Source organism: Lagenorhynchus albirostris, chromosome 3 (genome assembly GCF_949774975.1).
Source record: "Lagenorhynchus albirostris chromosome 3, mLagAlb1.1, whole genome shotgun sequence".
NCBI classification, from domain to species: domain Eukaryota; kingdom Metazoa; phylum Chordata; class Mammalia; order Artiodactyla; family Delphinidae; genus Lagenorhynchus; species Lagenorhynchus albirostris.
The window spans coordinates 93290462-93313396 of NC_083097.1; the positions used below are offsets into that span (position 1 = coordinate 93290462).

Genomic DNA, 22935 nt, shown 5'->3' on the forward strand with positions numbered 1-22935 from the left:
GAATAGGACTCCTGTGAACATGCAGACTCAAGGCATATTGCTATCATGAGCTCTTCCTGCAGAATTTACTAGACAGTGGCCTTCAGGAGACCAAAATGACTGGAGAGATATCAGTGTAGGAACATGTAATAAGTATTAAGTATATATTTACCTGTAGTAGTAAGACTAAATGGTTGTTACAAATAGGATGATCATATGTCTAGTTTGCCAATACAGTCCAATTTTTACCTCTTGTCTTGGTCTAATCTGTAGTGACCCCCTTCACTCCCAAAACTTTTCTGATTTCGTAGATCATATGAATGTCCTCAAGTTATGGGAGCATAGTTGATTGTGTAAAGGCTATATTCTCTAACAATGCAGATATAATATAACATATTAATGGTAGGGGGAAAAGTGGGTACGTTTACAAAAAGTAGCATAAGCCTAATAATTGCCTTTGAAGTGTTGCTGAGAGTAAAAGGGTATTCCTTTAAATTAGATGCAGAGGAAGCAGAGGTTATTAACTAATTTTAGACTAGGAAACCAATAGAAAATTTGAGTGTTTGGTTCTTCCAGCTCTCAAGGCCATTAGAAATTCCTTTATCTCTCCCACCTACCCCCCAACCCCAACTTTCCAATATGTTTCATCCCACACTACTGTTGATAAAATTCAGGTCTTACTACTTCAGTGGTCCTTCCCCACTCACTCATATTTCATGATGTTGGAAGAGGCATTGTAGGGGTTTGTTGTAGGTGTTGTCTATCCCATTAGTTTTTGTTTAATTTATTCTACTGGCTTTTTCTTTGGGGGTAATTCAGGGAGATTTAAAATCTGCACTGCAAGCCTCACCTTCTTCCCAGAGTGCTCCAGAAACCACATCTCCCTCTTTTTTTAACTTCTTTTTTTTCTTCTGTGGCATATCCTCCAATAAATTGCCGAGAAGGAGCTTAGGGGAAGTTTGGTTTGGTTTTGGTTTTGTGTTTTTAAATTTGAATTCCTGAAATATCCTTATTTTATCCTTGCATTTAGATGACAGTTTGCCTAAGGAGAGAATTCTGGTTAAAAGTCCATTTCCTTCAAGATGTTGAAAGCATGTCTTCATTTCCTCTTAGCCCCCCAACATTGTTGTTAAGTCCGTTGTCGTTAAGGTCTTCCATCCATCATAGGTCACCTGTCTCACTATTACTGAGGGTCTTGCTGTTCTCTGAGAATTTTAAGGATTTCTATTTATCTCTGGTGTTCTGAAATTTCACTGTGTTATCTCAGCATAATATTTTCTTCTTTCATCGTACTGGGGACTTGATAGGTCCTCCATTTCATTCTGGGAAATGTCCTCATATTATTTCCTTCAAATTTTTCTCCTTTCAATAATCTCTCTTATTTCTTCCTCAGATACCTAGTCAGGTGGTGTCTCTTCTAGATTCATCTTCTAATTCTGATTTTTCCCTTATTTTTCATAACTCTTGTGTTTTTCCTGTTCTATAAAACATTACCTTATCTTCTAATATTTCTTTTGATTTTTTAAAGAAATTATTTTTTATTATAGTTGATATTCTTTTGATATTTTTGTTGTCCTCCCATCATATATTTAATTTCTAAGAACTATTTTTCATTCCTATGTCCTTTTTCTTATAGCATACCATTTTAGCTTAATGGGTATATTAAAATTAAATACAAAATGGAGATGGGACTTGAGTATTCCCTAACTGGATAAAACCATTTAAGCCACTAAAGTGGCAAAGTAAGCAAAACTAAATCTAGCTAATTTCACGAACTTAAGTGAAACTTAGGTTACTTCTTGTAAATGCCTCTGATAGTCATAAAAGAAACTTAAGTCATCTTCCTAAAATTGGGGTGGGATTATCACTTTTAACCAATTCTCTGCTGTCTAGAGATACCCATTGTAATAACCAATCATTAAAAACATTAAACAATGTCCTCTTTTTCACTTTATAAGTCATCCCGTGACAGCATCCCCCTGAGCTTCATATCAGGTTTTTTTGTTTGTTATTTTTTTGTGTGTTTTTTTGCGGTACACGGGCCTCTCGCTGCTGTTGCGGAGCACAGGCTCCGGATGTGCAGGCTCAGTGGCCATGGCTCACAGGCCTAGCCACTCCGCGGCATGTGGGACCTTCCCAGACCAGGGCACGAACCCGTGTCCCCTGCATCGGCAGGTGGACTCTCAACCACTGTGACACCAGGGAAGCCCTCAATTTTTAATCTGAAAGCTCCGAGTTCATGAACTGTTCTTATATGCACAATAAGCTCTTTAAATACTATTCATTGTTTTGGTGGCTTGAATTTTGCTATCTCTGGATCTTTGATAAATGTAAGTATATTTCTTTTCTTGCCAAGGATATTAATTGAGTATTTTTGAAGTCTTCTCTGGTAGCTTTGGGTTGTTTTTATTTTCTTTTTTTTTTAAAACTTTTTATTTTATATTGGAGTATAGCCGATTAACAATGTTGTGATAGTTTCAGGTGCGCAGCAAAGGGACTCAGCCATACATATACATGTATCCGTTCTCCCCCAAACTCCCCTCTCATCCAGGCTGCAACATAACATTGAGTAGAGTTCCTGGTGCTATACAGTAGGTCCTTGTTGGTTATCCATTTTAAATATAGCCATGTGTACATGTTGATCCCAAACTCCCTAACTATCCCTTCCCCCCATGCTTCCCCCTGGTAACCATAAATTCATTCTCTAAGTCTGTGAGTCTGTTTCTGTTTTGTAAATAATTTCATTTGTATCATTTCTTTTTCGATTCTACCTATAAGGGAGATCATACAATATTTCTCTTTTTTGTCTGACTTCCCTCAGTATGATAATCTCTAGGTCCATCCATGTTGCTGCAAATGGCATTATTTCATTCTTTTTTATGGCTGAGTAATATTCCACTGTATATATGTACCACATCTTCTTTATCCATTCCTCTGTCAATGGACATTTAAGTTGCTTTGAAATTTTGTTTCTACCATGTTTTTAATGTTTGTCTGTCTTGGTGTCATTGGTATGAGGTGCTTTATTTCAATGTCTTTAGGCCTTTGATGTTTGTTCTTGTTTAAGCATGAGGTACTAGGAAGGTCACTGGAAGGTTTGTCGATTGCTGAGCCACACAGTGGCATGTGGATGTGTAATAACACCCTCCTATGGTCCCAATATTCAAGAGCTGTTTCATGACTCAGGAAATTTCTCTACAGAGAAATCCTTTGCTCTCCCGCTAGGGAACTAAGACTGCCAGGCTTCTCAGAGGCAAGTAGGAAAGGAGGGTGGGAATCTCACCATATACATGTATACTTCCACTTAATCTCCCTGCTTTCAGCATGACAACATCTACTTGTGAACATCACTGCTTTATGCTGAATTCAGAGTCCCTCTGGTTTCAGTCTTCCAGTCTTACGACAGAACAGGAGAGGTGAAGTAGTGCCCTAACTGCTTCTTAAACAAACACCCATCCACCTCCTGAGATTCTTTGTTCCTCCCTTTTCTCAGTCCTTTCGTCTAGACTTGTGTGGCTTGGCTTGCTTTTTGTCTTCCCCCATTGTCCACATTTAGCTTGCAGCTTTCTCTAACCAGTTCCTTCTTTTTTTTTTTTTCCCCTCCCCTTTGCGGTACACGGGCCTCTCACCACTGTGGCCTCTCACCACTGTGGCCTCTCCCATTGCGGAGCACAGGCTCCGGACGCAGGCCCACTGGCCATCACTCATGGGCCCAGCCACTCCGTGGCATGTGGGATCCTCCCAGACCGGGGCATGAACCTGTGTCCCCTGCATCAGCAGGCGGACTCCCAACCACTGTGCCACCAGGGAAGCCCACCAGTTCCTTCTTAATGTTCTGCTTTCTGGCTTGTAAATATTTGTTGGAATTTCTTACCTGCTTCATCTTTTTACAAGTACTCTTTGATTTTGTAGAGTTGGGGCTTTTTACTTCTTTTCTGTCTTTTTAATTAGACATTGGGAAACATTGGAAGGAGATATGCATTTAATCTGTCATGTGTACAACTACCCTCCATGGTAGCTTTCATTATTTCCATGAGATAGATAAAATGATAAAGGTAAAATAACTTGCTTAAAGTGGTATAAGTAATAACCTGTACTATAGGGATTGAACCCAGATTTGAAGGTCTTGTTCTCTGTACTAACTGCTTCACAAGAAATAGTTCAAATTGATAGCTTCAAACAAGACATCAAGTCAAACAATACTAACATTTATTGAGTGCTTCTGCAGACCCTGTGCTGAGTGCTTCCCATGCATTATCTAGTTTCATCCTCACAAGAACCCTATGAGAGAGGTCGACTTCTATCCTCAGTTTACAGATGAGAAAACTGAGCTGTAGAATGGTCACACAGAAGTAAGAGAAAATCCTAAATAAATTGTATCAGGACCCTAGACCAGAGGTGTGCAAACATTTCTTGTAAAAGGATAGTAAATATTTTAAGTTTTGTTTGCTGTATGGTTTCTGTTGCAATTATTCAACTTTGCCATTGTAGCAAGAAAACAGCCATAGGAAAATGTGTAAAGAATGAACATGGTTGTGTTCCAGTAAAACTGTTTACAAAAAAAAGATGGTGGCCTGAATTTAGCCTGTGGGCTGTAGTTTGTGCATCCTTGCCTTAGATAATTTTTAAAAAGTAGAAATAATGAACACCTGGTGATGAAGCTAAGTTCTGTTCCAGCCAGAAAGATTATTACACTCTTGCTATTAGGCAGAGAGTCAAAAAATGCATGGGCATTTCAGAGCCTCAAATGAGATTGTCAGATTTTAGAACTTGACTAAAAGGAGGAGGAAGTTGTCAGAGGTAAGGGCCAATACTAGTAGCAACAGTGCTTGAAGAAGAGATGGAGGATTCACCACAACTTGGGCAGGTTCTTCCTGTGCTCACTGCTCTGTTCCTTTGGGGGTCCATAGCTCCCCATATGGGTCAGATGCTTGCTTTCAAAGAATTAATAATGAAAATGGACTAATGGCACCAAAATCAGCAGTTGTCATTTGGACAAGAGGAAGCTCCACTTGAGTGCCTTTCAGTCCTCTAACACCTTAAAAACAAACACACAAAAAACTTTATCAGGAAAAATTAAAAGCAACCTCAAAGTTGATCAAAAGGAGTAATCCAGTAAAGTCATCAACAATTAACTTTTAGGCTACAGTCACGTGGTTTTGGTAACAAGAAACAGATGGTATCATCAGTTCCAAATGAATAATACCAGACATTATTGCTCATATTTTTCATTTGGAATCAAGATCAGAGGAAGGGTTTACTTATTGCCACCATATAACCCAGGGCTTAAGAAATGTTCTGGTTCGGGGACAGAACAACTTTGCTTTGCCGACAGTATAACTTGGATAGACTTAATGAAATGTTTCAGTTTTTCAAAAGAACTGGGGTCACAGTTTGTATTGTATAGGAAGCCAGCAAGATAGCAATCACTTAAGGTTTTATTCCTACTAGAGTATGGACTTGTCAGCTGTAACCAGGATCTGAGGCTCAGGATAGAAGCTATAATCACTTTTTATCTTCTTTGCCACAGGGAATAAGAACGAAATTTCTAAAGGGTGATTTTTAAAGTGGAAAATGTACTTTATATTCAGTTGGAAGAAAGAAACTGGTAGCTAGATAAAGAATAGCAAAGGAGGGTTACTTTTCTTTCTTCATTGTGAAACATATTCCTTACGCTCTGTAACACAAAACACTTTCAGCATGATTATGGACTAAGAGTCTAAGATGGGAAGGGATCGTGCTGTATCCAGGCTTTGAAAAATAGTCAAGTGTAGTCATTATGTTTAAATCAACAAATCAGATTAGAACCCAAGCCACAAAACTATGTTACAAGTCAGACCTCCCTTTACATTCCCTCCTTGAGCCACTCTCTCTACACATCAAAACTTCCACCAGTGTTTCTGCAGTCGATTAGTTCCTGGACTGCCTGCCTCTGAGAAGAGAAAGATGGCAAGTAAGGACTATTTTCTCAATACAAACTGAAATTTACCCATGGCCTTCACATGTTTGAAAACTAGCTCTGTAAGCAATTTTAGAAGCTCTTCTTGCCCCTCTACGTTAGAAAAGGGATGTAAATTTGCCCTGCAACATTTGTCTTAGCCAAAATTTTTCAGCAGTTTTTAATACCTAGAATTAGACTAAGAAATAAAGTTTTAGGGCTCTACCATCTAGACTTGGAAGCATTTTTATTCACTGGCCTGCTAGCCAAACTATGCTCAGGGGCAAATGTAGCATTTGGTTCTTTTTAGTTCTAAAATAGAACTCAGTTATTTTGAAAATAATGTTAAGTTTGGTCTGATGAATTTATTACTTCAACTGGGATTCTCCTCTCTGGCTATGATTTTCAAACATTCTTGATTTAGTGACTCATTTTTTCAGCCAGTAACTTCCCCTTTCTCTCTTCAGCCTGCCATTACTATACCAAGAAAAGAAAATAGTTTGAAATTTCAATAATGTGAGAAAGAAATGAAAAACAGAAAGGAACTTATTTCCTCAGTTTTGATCTCAGAAAGGAGACTACACTTAGATATGGTATTTGGTTTGGGCTAATATAGGAAATAATTGACTATTAGCACATGACTCTGTAATCAGTGACAGGATGCCCAACTGATTAGACTCAGTTATAAACATTTCAGGAAAACTTAGTTTGGTGGATCTCAAAGTATCCCTAAAACCAGTATGATGTATAAACTCCCAAGGACAGGGTATCTCAGAGGAATCAGAATGATCTGAGGTTCTAATGTAAAAGATAAATTTCTGAGCTTCACTCCAAATTTTTTTAAGTAAAATCATTGAGATGGTATCAATAGATTCAGACAAATCATTGACAAAATACAACATGCACTCATAATAAATTTCTCATTAAACTAGGAAAAGAGGGAAACCTCAACTTGATAAAGAAAATCTACAAAAATCTACAGAGAGGACCTTCAAGATGGCAGAGGAGTAAGATGTGGAGATCACCTTCCTCCCCACAAATACGTCAGAAATACATCTACACGTGGAACAACTCCTATAGAACACCTACTGAACGCTGGCAGAAGACCTCAGACCTCCCAAAAGGCAAGAAACTCCCCACGTACCTGGGTAGGGCAAAAGAAAAAAGAATAAACAGAGACAAAATGATAGGGACGGGACCTGCACCACTGGGAGGGAGCTGTGAAGGAGGAAAGGTTTCCACACACTAGGAAGCCCCTTCGCGGGTGGGGACTGCGGGTGGCGGAGGGGGAAGCTTCGGGGCCGCGGAGGAGAGCACAGCAACAGGGGTGCTGGGGGCAAGGCGGCGTGATTCCCGCACAGAGGATCGGTGCCGACTGGCACTCACCAGCCCAAGAGGCTTGTCTGCTCAACCGCCGGGGTGGGCGGGGGCTGGGAGCTGAGGCTCGGGCTTTGGTCGGAGCAGCGCAGGGAGAGGACTGGGGTTGGTGGCGTGAACACAGCTTGGAGGGGTTACTGCACCATGGCTAGCCAGGAGGGAGTCCGGGCAAAACTCTGCAACTGCCTAAGAGTCGAGAGACCATTGTTTCAGGGTGCGCGAGGAGAGGGGATTCAGAGCACCACCTAAACGAACTCCAGAGACGGGCGCGAGGTGCGGCTATCAGCACGGACCCCAGAGACGGGCATGAGATGCTAGGGCTGCTGCTGCAGCCACCAAGAAGCCTGTGTGCGAGCACAGGTCACTATCCACACCTCCCCTCCCGGGAGCTTGTGCAGCCCGCCACTGCCAGGGTCCTGTGATCCAGGGACAAAGTCCCTGGGAGAACACGTGGTGCGCCTCAGGCTGGTGCAATGTCACTCTGGCCTCTGCTGCTGCAGCCTCGCCCCGCATCCGTACCCCTCCCTCCCCCCAGGCCTGAGTGAGCCAGAGCCCCCGAATCAGCTGCTCCTTTAACCCCATCCTATCTGGACGGGAACAGACACCCTCAGGCCACCTACATGCATAGGCAGGGACAAATCCAAAGCTGAAAGCCAGGAGCTGTGTGAACAAAGAAGAGAAAGGGAAATCTCTCCCTGAAGCCTCAGGAGCAGCGGGTTAAATCTCCACAATCAACTTGATGTACCCTGCATCTGTGGAATACCTGAATAGACAAAGAATCATCCCAAAATTGCGGTGGTGGACGTTGGGAGCAACTGTAAACTTGAGTTTGCTGTATACTACTATCTAGTTTCTGATTTATAGGTTTATCTTAGTTTAGTTTTTAGCACTTGTTATCATTGGTGGATTTTTTTTATTGGTTTGATTGCTCTCTTATTTTTACTCTTTTATATTTTTTAATATATTTAAAAAATTTTTACTTTAATAACTTTATTTTATTTTATTTATTTTTCCTCCCTTTCCTTCTGAGCTATGTGGCTGACAGGGTCTTGGTGCTCTGGCCTAGTGTCAGACCTGAGCCTCTGAGGTGAGAGAGCCGAGTTTAGGACATTGGACCACCAGAGACCTCCTGGCCCCATGAAATATCAATTAGTGAGAGCTCTCCCAGAGATCTCTGCCTCAATGCTAAGACCCAATTCATTCTATAACAAGCAAGCTCCAGTATTGGACACCCCATGCCCAACAACTTAGCAAGACAGGAACACAACCAAACCCATTAGCAGAGAGGCTTCCTGAAATCATAATAAGTTCACAGACACCCCAAAACACACCACAGGACACAGTCCTGCCCACGAGAGAGACAAGATTCAGCCTCATGCACCAGAACACAGGCACCAGCCCCTTCCACCAAGAAGCCTACACAACCCACTGAACCAACCTTACCCACTGGAGGCAGACACCAAAAACAATGGGAACTATGAACCTGCAGCCTACAAAAAGGAGACACCAAACACATTAAGTTAAGCAATATGAGACGACAGAGAAATATGCAGCAGATGAAGGAGCAAGATAAAAATCCACCACACCAAACAAATCAAGAGGAAATAGGCAGTCTACCTGAAAAAGAATTCAGAGTAATAATAGTAAAGATGATCCAAAATCTTGGAAATAGAATGGAGAAAATACAAGAAACTTTTAACAAAGACCTAGAAGAACTAAAGAGCAAACAAACAATGATGAACAACACAATAAATGAAATTAAAATTCTCTAGAAGGGATCAATAGCAGAATAACTGAGGCAGAAGAACAAAGTGACCTGGAAGATAAAATAGTGGAAATAACTACTGCAGAGCAGAATAAAGAAAAAAAAATGAACACAATTGAGGACAGTCTTAGAGACCTCTGGAAAATCATTAAATGCACCAACATTCAAATTATAGGGGTCCCAGGAGAAGAAGAGAAAAAGAAAGGAATTGAGAAAATATTTGAAAAGATTATAGTTGAAAACTTCCCTAATATGGGAAAGGAAATAGTCAGTCAAGTCCAGGAAGCACAGAAAGTCCCATACAGGATAAATCCAAGGAGAAACATGTCAAGACACATATTAATCAAACTATCAATATTTAAATACAAAGAAAAAAATTAAAATCAGCAAGGGAAAAACAACAAATAACATTCAAGGGAATCCCCATAACATTAACAGCTGATCTTTCAGCAGAAACTCTGCAAGCCAGAAGGGAGTGGCAGGAGATATTTAAAGTGATGAAAGGGAAAAACCTACAACCAAGATTACTCTACCCAGCAAGAATCTCATTCACATTCGAGGGAGAAATTAAAACCTTTAGAGACACGCAAAAGTTAAGAGAATTCAGCACCACAAAACCAGCTTTACAACAAATACCAAAGGAACTTCTCTAGGCACAAAACACAAGAGAAGGAAAAGACCTACAATAACAAACCCAAAACAATTAAGAAAATGGTAATAGGAACATACATATCGATAATTACATTAAATCTAAATGGATTAAATGCTCCAACCAAAAGACATAGACTGGCTGAATGGATACAAAAACAAGACCCATATACCTGCTGTCTACAAGAGACCCACTTCAGACCTAGGGGCACATAGAGACTGAAAGTGACAGGATGGGAAAAGATATTCCATTCAAGTGGAAATCAAAAGAAAGCTGGAATAGCAATTCTTATATCAGATAAAATAGACTTTACAATAAAGACTATTACAGGAGACAAAGAAGGACACTACATATTGATCAAGGGATCAATCCAAGAAGAAAATATAACAATTGTAAATATTTGTGCACCCAACATAGGAACACTTCAATATATAAGGCAAATGCTAACAGCCAAAAAAGGGGAAATTGACAGTAACACAGTCATAGTAGGGGATTTTAACACCCCCCTTTCACCAATGGACTGATCATCCAACATGAAAATAAATAAGGAAATACAAGCTTTAAATGATACATTAAACAAGATGGACTTAACTGATATTTTTAGAACATTCCATCCAAAGACAACAGAATACAGTTTCTTCTCAAGTGCTCATGGAACATTCCCCAGGATAGATCATATCTTAGGTTAGAAGTCAAGCCTTGGTAAATTTAAGAAAATTGAAATCATATCAAGTATCTTTTCTGACCACAACACTATGAGACTAGATATCAATTACAGGAAAAAATATGTAAAAAATAATAACACATGGAGGCTAAACAATACACTACTAAATAACCAAGAGATCACTGAAGAAATCAAAGAGGATATCAAAAAATACCTAGTAACAAATGAAAATGAAAACACGACAACCCAAAACCTCTGGGATGCAGCAAAAGCAGTTCTAAGGGGGAAGTTTATAGTAATATAATCCTACCTCAAGAAACAAGAAAAATCTCAAACAACTTAACCTTACACCTAATTCAATTAGAGTAAGAAGAACAAAAAAACCACAAAGTTAGCAGAAGGGAAGAAATCATAGAGAACAGATCAGAAATAAATGAAAAAGAAATGAAGGAAACGAGCAAATATCAATAAAAGTGAAAGTTGGTTCTTTGAGAAGATAAACAAAATTGATAAACCTTAGCCAGAGACATCAGGAGAAAAAGGGAGAACACTCTAATCAATAGAATTAGAAATGAAAAAGGGTAAGGAACTACTGACACTACAGAAATACAGAGGATCATGAGAGATTACTACAAACAACTATATGCCAATAAAATGGAGAACCTGGAAGAAATGGACAAATTCTTAGAAAAGCACAACCTTCTGAGACTGAATCAGGAAGAAATAGAAAATATAAACAGACCAACCACAAGCACTGGAATTGAGACTGTGAAGAAAAATCTTCCAACAAACAAGAGCTCAGGCCCAGATGGCTTCACAGGCAAATTCTGTCAAACATTTAGAGAAGAGCTAACACCTATCCTTCTCAAAATCTTCCAAAATATAGCAGAGGGAGGAACCCTCCCAAACTCGTTCTTCGAGGCCACCATCACCCTGGTGCCAAACCCAGACAAAGATGTCACAAAAAAAGAAAACTACATGCCAATATCACTGATGAACATAGATGCAAAAATCCTCAATAAAATACTCACAAACGGAATGCAGCAGCACATTAAAAGGGTCATATACAATGATTAAGTGGGCTTTATCCCAGGAATGCAAGGATTCTTCAATATACGCAAATGAATCAATGTTATACACTGTATTAACAAATTGAAAGATAAAAACCACAGGATCATCTCAGTAGATGCAGAAAAAGCTTGAGGCAAGATTCAACTCCCATTTATGATAAAAACCCTCCAGAATGTAGGCATAGAGGGAACTTAGCTCAACATAATAAGGCCATATATGACAAACCCACAGCCAACATTGTTCTCAATGGTGAAAAACTGAAAGCCTTTCCACAAAGATCAGGAGCAAGACAAGGTTGCCCACTCTCACCACTATTATTCACCATAATTTTGGAAGTTTTATCCACAGCAATCAGAGAAGAAAAAGAAAAGGAATCCAAATCAGAAAAGAAGTAAAACTGTCCCTTTTGGCAGATGACATGATACTATACATACAGAACCCTAAGGATGCTACCAGAAAACTACTAGAGCTAATCAATGAATTTTGTAAAGTAGCAGGATACAAAATTAATGCACAATGATGTATTACATTAATGATGAAAAATCTGAAAGAGAAATTAAGGAAACACTCCAATTTACCATTGCAACAAAAAGAGTAAAATACCTACGACTAAACCTACCTAAGGAGACAAAAGACCTCTATGCAGATAACTATAAGACACTGATGAAACAAAATAAAGATGATACAAACAGATGGAGAGATATACCATGTTCTTGGATTGGAAGAACCAACACTGTGAAAATGACTCTCGTACCGAAAGCAATCTACAGATTCAATGCAATTCCTATCAAACTACTGCTTGCATTTTTCACAGAACTAGAACAAAAAATTTCAGAAGTTGTATGGAAACACAAAAGACCTCGAATAGCCAAAGTAATCTTGAAAAGAAAAGCAGAGCTGGGGGAATCAGGCTCTAAGACTTAGGCTATACTACAAAGCTACAGTAATCAAGACAGTACGGTACTGGCACAAAAACAGAAATACAGATCACTGGAACAGGATAGAAAGCCCAGAGATAAACCAATGCACATATGGTCACCATATTTTTGATAAAGGAGGCAAGAATATACAATAGAGAAAAGACAGCCTCTTCTTAAGTGGTCCTTGGAAAACTGGACTGCTACATGTAAAAGAATGAAATTAGTACACAACCTGACACCATACACAAAAGTAAACTCAAAATAGATTAAAGACCTAAATGTAAGGCCAGACACTATAAAACTCTTTGAGGAAAACATAGGCAGGACATTCTATGACATAAATCACAGCAAGATCCTTTTTGACCCACCTCCTACAGAAATGGAAATAAAAACAGAAAGAAACAAATGGGACCTAATGAAACTTAAAACCTTTTGCACAGCAAAGGAAACCAGAAACAAGATGAAAAGACAGCCCTCAGAATGGGAGAATATATTTGCAAATGAAGCCACTGACAATGGATTAATCTCCAAAATTTACAGGCCACTCATGCAGCTCAATATCAAACAAGCAAACAAACCAATCGAGAAATGGTAAGAAGACCTAAATAGACATTTCTCCAAAGAAGATATACAGATTGCTAACAAACACATGAAAGAATGCTCAACATCACTAATCATTAGAGAAATGCAAACCAAAACTACAATGAAATATCACCTCACACCGGTCAGAATGTCCATCATCAAAAAATCTACAAACAATAAATGCTGGAGAGGGTGTGGAGAAAAGGGAACCCTCTTTCCCTGCTGGTGGGAAAGTGAATTGGTACAGCCACTATGGAGAACAGTATGGAGGTTCCTTAGGAAACTAAAAACAGAACTACCATATGACCCAGCAATCCCACTACTGGGCATATACCCTGAGAAAATCATAATTCAAAAAGAGTCATGTACCACAATGTTCATTGCAGTACTCTTTACAATAGCCAAGAGATGGAAGCAACCTAAGTGTCCATTGACAGATGAATGGATAAAGAAGATGTGGCTCATATATACAATGGAATATTACTTAGCCATAAAAAGAAAATAAATTGAGTTATTTGTAGTGAGATGGATGGCCCTAGAGTCTGTCATACAGAGTGAAGTAAGTCAGAAAGAGAAAAACAAATACTGTATGCTAACACATATATATGGAATCTAAAAGAAATAAAAAGGTTCTGAAGAACCTAGGGGTAGGACAGGAATAAAGATGCAGACTTAGAGAATGGACTTGAGGACACAGGGAGGGGGAAGGGTGAGCTGGGACAAAGTGAGAGAGTGTCATTTACATATATATACACTACCAAATGTAAAATAGATAGCTAGTGGGACACAGCCGCATAGCATAGGGAGATCAGCTTGATGCTTTGTGACCACCTAGAGTGGTGGGATAAGGGAGGGTGGGAGGGAGACGCAAGATGGAGGAGATATGGGGATATATATGTATACGTATAGTTGATTCACTTTGTTATACAACAGAAACTAACACAACAATGCAAAGCAATTATAGTCCAATGAAGAAGATAAAAATACATAATTAAATTAATTAATTAATAAAAGAGACTGAAGCGGAAAAAAAATCTACCACTAACATCATATTTAATGCTGTGATCCTTTCAGTTTTCCCACTGAGATCAGGAACAAGGCAAGGATGTTACCATTCACAACTACTTTTCAACTACACACTTAAAGTCCAAACTAATGCAATAAGAAAAATAATTAATAGGTATTCCTAGATTGGTAAGGAAGAAATAAGACTGTTCACAGATGACATGATTTTCTATGTTGAAAATTGAAAAGAATTGCCAAAAACTTTCTGGAACTAATAAGCAGTTATAGCAAAGTTGCAGGAAACAAGGTTAATATACCAAAGTAAATTGCTTTCCTATATCCCACCAGTGAACAACTGGAATTTGAAATTAAAAACATAATACCATATACGTTAGCATCCCCCAAAAGTAAATACCTAGGAAGAAATCTAATAAAATATGTATAATGTCTGTAAGAAGAAAACTACAAAACTCTGATAAAAGAAATCAAAGAATAAATGTAGAACGAGTCAATGTTTATGGATAGGAAAACTCAATATTGTGAAGATATCAGTTCTTCCTACCTTGATCTATGGATTCAATGCAATTCTTTTTTTTTTTTTTTTTTTTGGCTGCGGCAAGCGGGAGCTACTCTTCATTGTGGTATGTGGGCTTCTCTTGTTGCAGAGCATGTGCTCTAGGTTCATGGGCTTCAGTAATTGTGGCACATGGGCTCAGTAGCTGTGGCACATGGGCTTAATTTCTCCGTGGCATGTTCCTGGACCAGAGCTCGAATGCATGTCCCCTGCATTGACAGGAGGATTCTTAACCACGGAGCCACCAGGGAAGTCCCTCAATGCAATTCTAATCAAATCCCAGCAAGTTATTTTGTGGATATTGACAAACTGACCCTAAAGTTTATATAGAATGGTAAAAGACCCAGCATAGCCAACACAGTATTAAAGGAGAAGAACAAATTTGGAGGACTAACATTACCTGGCTTCAAGAATTCCTATAAGATACAGTGATTGAGAAAGTGTGCTATTGGTGAAAGAATGGACAGATAGATCAATTGAACATAATATAAAGCCCAGAAATAGCCCCCACACAAATATAGGCAACTGGTCTTTTACAAAAGAGCAAAGGTAATATAATGGAGAAAAGATAGTCTTTTCAACAAATTGTACTGGAACAACTGGACCATCCACATGCAAAAAAAAAAAAAAAAAAGAATCTAGACAAATCCTTACATCCCTCACAAAGTTAACTCAAAATGGTTCATATGTCTAAATGTAAAATGCAAATCTATAAAAATCCTAGAGATAACATAGGAGAAAATCTAGACCTTGAGTTTTAGGTATAACACCAAAAGATGATCCATAAAATAAGAATTGATAAATTGGACGTCATTGAAATTAAAATTTTCTCTGCTCTGTGAAAGACACTGTGAAGAGAATGAAAAGATAAACCAAAGACTGGGAGAATATATGCAAAAGACATGTCTGATAAGCAACTGTTATCCAAAATATACAAAGTATCCTTAAAACTCAACAATAAAAGCCATCAACCTGATTTTAAAATAGGCCAAAAACTTTAATAGATACCTCACCAAAGAAGGTATACAGATGACAAATAAGCATGTGAAAAGATATTCAACATCATGTGTCACTAGGGAAATGCAAATTAAAGCAATGAGATACCATTTCATACCTGTTAAAATGGCCAAAATCCAGAACCACTGACAACACCTAAAGCTGAAGAGGACAGAGAACAGTAGGAATTTTCATGCACTGCTGGAGGGAATGCAAAATAGAGCGGCCACTTTGGAATACAGTTTGGTGGTCTCTTACAGAAAACCAAATATACTCTTACCATGTGATTTGGCAATTACACTCCTTGGTATTTACCCAAAGGAGTTGAAAACATGTCCACACAATATCCTGCACACAGGTGTTCATAGCAGTTTTATAATTGCCAAAACTTTGAAGCAATCTAGATGTCCTTACAAAGTGAATGGACAAATAAACTATGGTGCATACAATGGAATATTATTTAGTGCTGCGAAAAATTAGCTATCAAGCCATGAAAAAAAGGAGGAACCTTAAAGGCATATTTTTGAATGAAATAAGCAAGTCTGAAAAGGCTATGTAATGTAGGATTCCAGCTATATGACATCCTGGAAAAGGCAAAACTATGGAGACAGGGAAAAGAGTAGTCTTTGCCAGGGGATAGTGAGGAGGGAGGGATAAATAGATGGAGCACAGACAATTTTTAGGGCAGTGAAAGTACTCTGTATGATCCTGTGATAGTGAATACATATCATTATACATTTGTCCAAACTCAGAGAATGTACAACACCAAGAATGAACCCTAGTGTAAACTATGGACATTAGCTAATAATGATGTGTCAATGTAGGTTCATCAAATGTGACAAAAGTACCACTCTGGTGGGGATGTTGATAATGAGGGAGGCTATGCATGTGCTGGGGCAGGGAGTTTATGGAAAATCTCTATACCTTCCACTCAATTTTGATGTGAACCTAAAACTCTAAAAAATTAAGTCTCTTTTTAAAACAATTAGGGAGCAAAGTCATTGGGATGGTAGTCAAAGAAAGACTATGGCAGGGGTCAGCAAACGTTTTCTGTAAAGGGCCAAGTATGGTCTTTATTGCACATTATTCTTTGTTTTTTGACAATTCCCTAAAAATGTAAAAACAATCGCCCACTGATTGCCTTAAAAATCAGTTGGCAGTTTGGATTAGGTCATAGCTTGCTGGTCTCTGAACTGTGTAATTAGAAACATTGGTCTTTCAGAAAACGTTCTGAATGCTAACTTTGCAAATAGATAAAATGTTTTTGAGTACCTCCTGGTTTAACAAATAATACATTAGAAATGTATATTCTAGTTAAAATGGTATTGTTAAGGGATGCATTGTCCACCTCCCTGAACACCCCCGACATAGCAATGCTAGACAAAATATTTTAAATATATATTTAAAGTATCTAGATGCTACATCACTATGACACTGAGCAAAAGGAGAGAGGAGTCTTACCCAAGAAGAGGAAAACAAAACTTCATGAAAGATGGCTGATAAACTCAGTAAACAGGTGAATTGTCATTCAAAGAAATACAATTACTAAGGCAATCTTCCAAAACAGATTTTCAAAACAAGTATCTTTGAAATCCTAAAAGGGATATAGGAATAAGTAATATTTACAAAATAAGATAAAGGAATCATGAAATACAGACAGATGTGACTCAAGAATAGGGAAAACTAAAAAAAAAAAAAATAATAGGGAAAACTAAAAAGAACCAATTAGAGATTCTGGAATTGAAAATTATTGTCATGTTTTAATTAATAGGTGAACATAACTAAAGAGATAATATATTGGAAAACCTAGAACAAAACACTGAAATTTGGGGAAAAAAGTGAAAATAAATTAAAGACCCAGATCAGAAAATAGATTTGAGAAATTCTAACCTATGTTCCAAAAATAAGAAATATAGCCATGGGAAAGAGTCTAGATTTGAAGAAATGAGAGTGTATTCTGAGTTGACGAAAGACATAGATCCTCAAATAGATAGTGACCTAAGTGGTAAATATGAGAAATAAAAATTCAGTCCTATATACACTATAGTGATACCACCACCATGTATGACACTTTCGCATGAAATAGGAAGCAGTACCTTCTGGCAGGTGCTGTCCATTAATTTCGTGATTTGGCTGAGTAGCTCGTGGCCTAGTTTTTGTCTTCACTTGATCCCTTGGCCACATTCCTCTGTGCAGGGCAAGAATTATAGAACTGTACATGGTATGACAGTAGGTGAAAAATAGAAGAATCTAATTAAAAGTTGTCTTATAGATTTCCTACAAAGTAGCAACACTTATGCTGACTGTAGCGTTTTTCTCCACATGTGTGTGATAATGCATGCTAGAAGGCAATAGAATAAACTCTTTAAATGCAGAGGAAAAAGGATTCACACCCTGAGGCACTATACAGCACTAAATTATCCTTCAAGAGTAAGGATGGGGCTTCCCTGGTGGTGCACTGGTTGAGAGTCCACCTGCCGATGCAGGGGACATGGGTTCGTGCCCCGGTCCGGAAGGATCCCACATACCGCAGAGCAGCTAGGCCCATGAGCCATGGCCACTGAGCCTGCACATCCAGAGCCTGTGCTCCACAACAGGAGAGGCCACAACAATGAGAGGCCCGCATACCGCGAAAAAAAAAAAAAAGATTAAGGATGAAATAGTTTGGGACAAAATCTAATAGGATTTACCTCTTACAGATTCTTGCTGAGAGAACTACAAAAGGATGGATTCCAGCAAGAGAAAAAGTGAATCTAAGGAATGGAGTGGGATATAAGTAATAGTGGTGAGTACAAAATAGTAGTAAAATGTGTGCATTTAATTCTAATGTAACACACAGTGATTTTATTGAAAAAAGAATGTTAAATTTAGGTCAGCTGAATTTACTTCAATTGGATACTGCTCTCTGCCTATGGTTTCAACTATTTTCAATATAGTGACTCACTCATTTTCAACAATTAAGTGTCCATTTCTCCTGCTAACTGACTACCACTACACTAAGAAAAGGTAAACAGTTGTTATTTCAATAATACAAGGGAAAAAAACAAAGTATTTTTCTTTGTAACCCCTGAGTAAGCTCCCCTAGTGCTTATAAAAGTGCCTATCATGTAAAAGGTACTCAAAAATATTGATTGAATGAATAAATGTATTCTCCCTTATATTTTAAGAATAGTTTCCAGCACTTAGTAAGATTAGTTATTGGCACAGAGATTCATATCCTTGGTTTGTTTTTCTCAAAAGACAGTGATAAAAATCACTGTGATTTAAAACATGTTACAAAGTCTACATTTTTAAGAACTAATGGCAAGCTTCAAAGAATAATTTTGGTGGAGATGGTTTTCTGGGTGTTCTATTTTAGGTCTTGAATAGATTAATCTTAGGTTAAAAAATAGTTGTTTTTTAAATTTAATTTATTTATTTTATACAGCAGGTTCTTATTATCTATTTTATACATGTTAGTATATGTATGTCAATCCCAATCTCCCAATTCATCCCACCACCAACACCCCATTTCAGCAACAAAGAAGACTGGTTCTTGGTTGGAAAGGAGATACGTGTTTTTAAAGTTCTTCATGAAGTATTCTTTCATGATATGTCACCCAGTTATTTTTATATGGAACAGGCAGACAAGCTTCTCACCGTCATCCCGGAAGCAATTTCTGTGTCCAGGCTGTGTTGCTGCCCTAGTATTCATTTAGGGCAATCTCAAAGATGGGCTGGCAGCTCCAACCTGGTGGTAAAATCATCACCTTGGCAGATTACTGGTCATTTCCTTACACTTTTGCTCCATACTCAGCTTGCCAGTCAGTAGCTGGGTACCTTTAAAGTACCAGCACTAATAGTCAAGGTTCCTCACCTAATTTTCTGATTACCTTAGAAAGAAATGGCTTTTGTCCATATTCTCATGGCCGCCAAGCTATGTGAGGCATTTATGTTAAAAGCCAGACTTTTCATGAAGCAGCTGGTTCAAGTCCCAAAATATGCATGTTTTGGTATTTCTTGGTGAGTGAGCCATGAAAAAGTCCGGGTATATGTTGTGTATATGTTGTGTTGTTGTTTCATCTGGAGTTTTTGATTCTTAAAACTGGTGATGTGGCTACCTGCTGAGATTGAGCTGCCCCAGAGAGCATGTATTTGGACTCAACTATTTAACCACTTAGGGCATCAGGATGAAAGCCACAGCTCATAATCCACATTGAAGTCCCTTCTGCTTTCATGCCCTCTGTCTTTCAGACTACTAACAACTAGTTAGCATCCATTGATTTTTGCAAAAATAAAACATAAACCTAATAAATATCTAATCAGTTTTTGCTCTCTTTTGCTACCTATTTAAAAGAAAATTTATAATTTAGATCAAGAGTTAAAGAAATATAAATACAATTCAACTGAGAGCATCCATTTGATATTAACACTTTCCCAGTCTTGGATAGAAAAGTACCCTGATTTATTGGAATAAAAAGATTTCCAAAGACACATAGTGAGGAGTTTGGTGCTTTGGGGCTTCAGAAAAACTTGTTTAGAGAAATTTTTTTATGGAAATGCTTTTATTTACATTTTCAAACTCATTTTTTTGAAATTATTAGAGAGAGGGGACCATGTCCATTTTCCTTTAACTGTATTTTTCAATGTTTCAGTAAAGCATATAGTATATATTTTTCACATATAATAAAATTAATGGTTATTTTGACAGTAAGACAGAAGGCTCACTGAGCATTTGAAAACAGCCATGATAAGTAGGGAAGTATATTATTCAGAATCCATGTAGTTGATAGAAACCAGAGTAATTTTAACAAGAAAATTTATTATAAAGAATGGTCATCCGGGAATTGGACATCTGATAAAGGGAACACTAAGGTTTCACAGACCGTCCCTAGAACTGAGAAAATTAAGGGAAGAGATTAGGATTATCAAAAATTTAGAATCTTGGCTGAGGGACTCACAGAGCTTGGGCTCAGACTTCTGAGGAGAGGGTGTGGCTGAGCCAAGTTAGTGCCTCAGGAATGCCACAGAGATGCTGCACGGGACTGGGAACCAGACTTTTAAGGAGGAGATACCAACTGGCTTCTGCAGATGGGGCCAGTGAGAAGCCACAGTGATGTTGGTTCTGCCAGTGTTGGAAAAAATGCAACTGGAATCAGCTGCACTTACTGGAATAACCAACCACTGCCAGGTGTATCTTTGTTGGATGGTGATGAACGTAACAGGAATCAAAACAGGAAGAGGAAATAACCTAGAAGGACAGTATCCTTTTTCTCTTCTGTTGTCTACTCTCTCTCTAGTGCCCCCTATTGTCAGAGCCTAATGGCGATCCCGCTAGCCAAAGAGAAATGGTTTGCAGAGTCCCAGCCCCGGAATCGCAAAAAGTGAAGAATAGAAGAGTGGATTTGAAGCTAAGAAACGATAGTTTAATAATGAGCACAGGAGAAAATAAAATAAAACTGACTTGTCTTGCTTGCCATCTCTATGATTATTTCATGAAAAATAAATTTAATACTTTTAGCCTTCATATTTTAGGTAAAAATAATCATTTTTGAGAAAGTATTTTTCTTGCTCAATTAACTTAATGGAGTCTGCAAAGAAATTAGTTGGATAAAGATGGTTGGCTCAACATATGCATGTGCTTTCCCACATTTCTTAAAATAGCTGAAGAGGTATTTTTAAAAATAATCTTAATTATATTAAAAATAATAATAATAATTCACGACAGAAAGAAAGCAGAGGAGGGGAAAAAGAAAGCTGATGAATTTGAAAAGGCACATCAACAAAGAAAGCAGGATAATGTCACTGCAGATGTGGGAGTGGTTCCCAGGGAGCTGCAACCCAAAAAATCAATGAATATGAGAAGCAGATAAGGTTTCTGGGACATTGGGATGAGTAATAGGGTAATTTCTTTATGAAGAGGAAAACCAGTCAGTCCCTGCCTTTTATCTCCAAAGGTGCTGAACAGTAGGCAAAAGGAGTTTGCTGTCAAGATAAAGCGATGTGTGTAGGCTGTGAGGCCAGTGAGGGAGTCCCTTGCATGGCTAGTGACCCCTGGAAGGGGCATAGTGTCAGAGAGTAGAAGACCAGCTACAAACTCACCTACAAAACATGCCCTGCCCTTTTCCCACAAACACCTGAGGTAACTATCTAAGAAAGGAACAGGTCAAACAGTGACTCTGGAATACAAAGATGAACAGACAGCCAAGAATTGCATGAGCAAATCTGTCACTATGGAAGTCACCAAATTCACCAAATAGATGACTTTAGACCTGAAACTTTAATTATTAGAATAAACAAAAGTTAAACTATAATTGTTATTGAAGAGATGATATAACGTCTATTTTTTAATTTGAAACATTTACTATAGATATTCCAAAATATGAACAAAGTATAAACATATGTATATCGACTCATCCATTCCAGAAAGAATTGTAAAAAGACTTTGGGTTACAAGCAGATACACCTGCATTTGAACTCTGACTGCCCATTAATATATGTGTGATATTAAAATCTTGAAAATGACAGTCTGTTATAACATCTATTTGTAAAAAGCCATTATCAGAAGAAAAATGATTATCTTGGTAATTATAAATCATTGTTAATTTTAAAATAATCTTAATTGTTTTGTAAAACAGTAATTCATGACAGAAAGCAGGTGGGGGAAAAAGGAAGCAGATGAATTTAATTCATACAGAACAACATGAATCAACAGTATTTATACCAATATAAATATCTTAGTAGAAATTTTAAGATCTCATTAGTTAGCTTAAAGGCAGAATAGACACAGCTAAAGAATGAATTAATATTGGGGTGCTTGTATCATTACATAAATTAGAGTTTTCTTTTTTCCTAGATATATGCAATGCCCAGGAGTGGGATTACAGGATCATATAGTAACTCTAGTTTTTTTTTTTCCTCCATTTAAGAAACCTCCATAACTGTTCTCCATGGTGGCTGTAGCAATTTACATTCCCATCAACAGTATAGGAGGGTTCCCTTTTCTCCACACCCTCTCCAGCATTTATTATTTGTAGACTTTTTGATCATAACCATTCTGACTAGTGCGAGGTGATACCTCATTGTGGTTTTGATTTACATTTCTCTAATAATGAGTGCTATTGAGCATCTTTTCATGTGGCTGTTGGCCATCTGTATATCTTCTTTGAAGAAATGTCTATTCAGGTCTTCTGCCCATTTTTTGACGAGTTGTTTGTTTTTTTGATATTGAGTTGTAAGAGCTGTTTGTATATTTTAGATACTGACCCCTTGTTGGTTGCATCTTTTGCAAATATTTTCTTCCATTCCATAGGTTATTTTTTCGTTTTTCTGATGGTTTCCTTTGCTGTGCAAAAGCTTTTAAGTTTGATTAGGTCCTATTTGTTTATTTTTGATTTTATTTCTTTTACCTTGGGAGATAGATCTAAGAAGATATT

General features: G+C 37.9%; 1 protein-coding gene across 1 annotated transcript in view; it reads left to right on the forward strand.

Annotated features, from left to right (window-relative positions):
* Nucleotides 1-18217: 18217 nt before the first annotated feature.
* The window catches only part of KCNN2 (potassium calcium-activated channel subfamily N member 2), a 327085-nt gene continuing 322367 nt past the window's right edge, over nucleotides 18218-22935 (forward strand). Inside the window, exon 1 of the mRNA XM_060143406.1 lies at nucleotides 18218-18305. The gene's annotated coding sequence lies outside the window, so the exon portion shown is untranslated. The remainder of the gene's footprint in view (nucleotides 18306-22935) is intronic.